Source organism: Octopus bimaculoides, chromosome 27 (assembly GCF_001194135.2).
Source record: "Octopus bimaculoides isolate UCB-OBI-ISO-001 chromosome 27, ASM119413v2, whole genome shotgun sequence".
NCBI lineage: Eukaryota > Metazoa > Mollusca > Cephalopoda > Octopoda > Octopodidae > Octopus > Octopus bimaculoides.
This window is the reverse complement of record NC_069007.1, coordinates 22,366,546-22,371,281: the sequence shown is the minus strand read 5'-3', so window position 1 is coordinate 22,371,281 and position 4,736 is coordinate 22,366,546.

Here is a 4,736-nt window from a genome sequence, read left to right as displayed (position 1 = left end):
TAAAAAGGATCAATTGGGATCGTCTGTTCCGTGTGCTGCTTTTTATAGGGGCGGAAATGTTGGGTCTGCTGTATAAGCTTGTATAGGAGCGGAAGGGGCGGGGTTGTGTATGGAAAACACAAGCGCTGCTCCGGGTGGCACATACTCTACCTGCGCCACTACCGAAACTCTAAGACAAGGAGATGGCTGGAAAATATTTGGTAAAACTATTCGAGTGCTCCAAACGTCATTTCTTGACGTTTGGAGCACTCGAAGGGTTATGAAACAATTCAAAAAGAAAAAAAAAAAAATTAATAATCGATGTAAGGGAGATAACTGTAGGTGTCTTGGTGTACTGTGGTCGTTAAGAAGAAGAAGAAGAAGAAAAAGAAGAAATACATTTAATTAAACACAGGTTTGTAAATTATGGATTTAGAAGAATTTGTTTGTAAATTGAGTTAGCAAAATACACTGGTGCTTCACTAAGATTTAATTAGGATGGCACAAGCAGGCAAATAGCAATGCATACGCAAATGGGTATTTCCACACACACGCACACACACACACACACACACACACACACACACACACACACACTGTCACAGAGTGTGTTTAATACATGAACCAACGAAAGGCTGAACACCGGAATTAACTTCTACGTTTATTTCTGTCCTCATGTCCAGCTGTAGATTTCTTTATTTCTGTTTATTTCTTTTTTGCTAATTCCACCGCAACAACCTCCTCCACCACCCAAACATTTTTGGGGATGTCTTTTATCGTTTTCTTGTTCCAGATATTGGTCTGTGGCCATGGTGGGGGCACCGCCTTGAAGAATTTCAGTTGGACGGTACTTATTTTTTTAAATTCTGGCATGTTTTCTATCAAAGTCTTTTGCCAAACCGCTCAGTTATGAAGTTATGGGGACATAAACAAACCAACACCAGCTTGTTGATTTTATGTCGAGATAAGGACTTTGGGACAAATTGGCCAACAGTTGGAATTCAGCTTGGGACTAGAACAATAGACTGATTACATTACAGAATTCATTCCCATCTGTCCTTAACTTCTGATCAAACACCACCGGGGCATGTAGTCATTATAGACGTATTAGAGTCATGCTATTTACTTCTCTATAGTCTGGGGCCACAAACCCAATGAACCCTCCTTAGGCACGAGCTTAAAAGTCTGCACAGAGTTCGTCTTTTCAGCTAGTCCTTAATGATATCTAATTATAAAAATATAATAGGATTTTTTAAAACATTGAATGGCTATGGGGGTCCATTTGAGTAAAACAGGAATGAAAGGGGTCCATAGGTTGAAAAAGGGTCGGGAACCACAAATTTAAACTTACATTGTCCACTGCAGTCTTTCATTATATTTTTAAGGCAGCACATAAGTTATGAGTAGGGAGAACCTGGTGCTTATTTCTAAAAGGTCAAGTAACCATATAGAAGCTTCTTTTATTGTTTCATGAAACAGAGCTTACTCTAACTGCTGTTAGAGATGTGAAGAACCTGTTATCAAAGAATTTGATTATAGAAACAGAAGCAGTAATACAAACCAAAGTAATTCCTGGAGGACATTCAGAAGTCATTAATGAAGTTGAGGTGTTATTAAGAGTTTTGTTCAAATCTAAATATAAATGGTTTTGCCAAACAGAATGGAATATTTCTGTACATGTTTAGCTAGCATTAACAGACAATTACGGTAACTTTGTTTTGGTAGTTCTAATTTAGTTTAGTTTTAAGATCAATAATTTTCACCTCTTGCAGTGTGCGCACACGCACACATGCACACACACACACACAAATACATATATGTGTGTGTGTGTGTATATATAAATATATATAGTATATGTAGGTACAGGTATGGCTGTGTGGTAAGAAGTTTGCTTCTCAACTACATGGTTCTGAGTTCAGTCCCACTGCATGGCACCTTGGGCAAGTGTCTTCTACTATAGCCTTCTACTATAGTGGTATAATAAACAAAGAAATTACTGTCTACATAGTGAGTAAGACTTGAAACCCCCTTTTAGTTAAGGAAGCAAATTGCCTGAAAAACTCCAGTATTTTCCATGATATTGATGGCACATATTTAGAAAATTTGGAAACTGGAATTCAATTAGGCATGAGTAAACAGACTAAACATAATAATAACAGATTTAACCCTGAGAATATTCATTACACATTGTATAACTGTAAGAAAATCAATAACCAACCAAACTGATGTAAATAATGGCAACAAAGCCAATAGAACTAAATTATGCAGAAATCTCCCATGGTTTGACACTCCTTAAGTAATTCAGGTAGCTTTGGATATTGGATAAGCATTTTCCTTCAGGTGTAGTAAGATATTCAATTGACATACCCTGGAGTTTGCATATTTTGCTATGCCTAATCTTGTGGGTAATATAGTGGAAATTAACAGTAAGAAATTAAATACTATTGGTAACAACAAATGTACTTTTAATTATTCAGGCAGTAAATACCAGTTTAGGTTAGCTACAAGTAATATATTTCTGTCTAATATTAATTAATGATAACAATTATGTGCTATCTCGTCATAGCAATGACATTAACACAAATAACATAAATAAGGTATGTTATGATAACAAACTTAATAGAATGTGAAACTGGGGGTATCATGATAAATGCCCTCATAATAACCAATGTCTGAAGAAGAATTTAATATATAAACTGTTCTGTTAAAACATGTAGTAAAGTCCATTATCATGTATTCGTTCCTCTAAATACAAAAGAAAAGAACCTCACTGGCTAAGTACATCTGAGAAATCAAGGAGAAAAAGATCAACTACCAAATTTCATGGTAGTACATTTCTGTACATAGGAGTGGAGGTAACTGTAATTTGTTCTCATTAGAGGCATTGGAAATTCTCAAATGTATGGTCTAATTTAATTAATTAACATAATACATTATTGATCCACTGCTTCCACATATTTAATAAAACTTTAAAAATTTTTACATAAAAATTCCACATAGCTAACTTGATTCAGCTAATGGCAACAGTAGAATTTTTACTCTATTAATTTTCTCACATCCCACTTGAATTATTTCTTGTGTAACCAACCAATCATTCATTTCTTAACTAATGTATCTAATTTAATCCTTAAACTATTGTATCTAATTTAATTTTGATGTAATTATAGATAACCCGATGTTATCTTAACCTGATTACTTTGGCATGCACCAATTTATTCTGTGCCTGTATTCTTACAACCCTTTTCTTTCTCCCTCTTTTTCTTTTTCTCTCTCTCTTTCTTTCTCTTCCTTCCTTCCTTCATTCATTTTATTTCTTCCTTTTTTTTGTTCCATTCAACCCTTACTTCTATATCAAATTGTCCTTCCTTTGCCAGAGATTGTTGTAGTAAGTTGATGTCATCTGCTTTAAAACCAACTGACAAACAGTCTTGTTTCAAACTTGAAAAAAACAGCAAAAGAAATTAATGTTTCAGCTGCAAAATCTTGGGTAGCTCTATTTCACAAGACCTGTGGTTTTCATTATAATACACACACACACACACACACACACATGTATATGTATATATTCTTTTATTCTTTTACTTGTTTCAGTCATTGGACTGCAGCCATACTGGAGCACTGCCTTGAAGGGTTTTAATTTTTAGTTGAAGAAATTGACCCCAAGATTTATTCTTTGTAATCCTAGTATTTATTCTATTGGTCCCTTTTGCCAAACCGCTAAATTATGGGGATGTAAACACACCAACGTTAGTTGTCAAGCGATGGTTGGTGGGGGACAAACACAGACACATAGACACACCCATAAATATATACATTTTTATATATACCACAGGCTCCTGTCTACCAAATCCACTCACAAAGCTTTGGTCGGCCTGAGGCTATAGTGGAAAACACTTACCCAAGGTGCCATACATATATGGCTACTATGAGTTATATCTCTTAGCTCATTTTCATTCAACTTATACAAAATTACCTTAGGTTATAATTGTATTCTACACTTTTTGTATATGTCTAAGTATCTCCTCTTCTGTGTTCCATATAGGACAACTGTTGTCTGATGATGTCTGTAAAGTTAGAAACATGTGTCCATACCTATCCTTCTGTTGCAATTCCCAAAGGCATGACACATATTAATAAGTACCATGGTAGGTTCACTAACAAGTGAAGCTTTATATATTTACATGCACATTGTCTAAATATCAACATATTTATATAAGACTCACTAGTTTATCTTTTCAAAAGGACAATGCCTGACACTGCACAGAACAGCAAAATCAGTAAAAAAAAAAAATGCAGGAATTCTACTTTTGGTGATTTTTTTTTTCTTTGAAATAAATAAAAAATTTACAAATTTATGCAATATATTTCTCTGCAACTTCCCTACTTCATATTTGTATTGTATAATCAGTCTTTTGTAGAATATTCCCCAGGAATGGCAAGCAATGGCGGCAGAATAAAATATCCATTCTGCTGATAATGTTTTTTGACAAGACAATAATGGCAGAAAAGAGAATTGGAAATAATCATTCTCTGTTGCTGCCAATTTATTCCAGTTGGGGAACTAACACACCCAAGAGAACTGGAAGAACGGGAGGGGAAAACAAGGAGAACTATATGTGTATGAAGGTCTTTATATCTATGTATATATACATATATCTCCAAATGTTATATATATATATATATACACACATATATATAATCAAAATATGAATTATGTGTGTGTGTGTCTGTGTGTATGTGGGGGGAGTATATTTCTC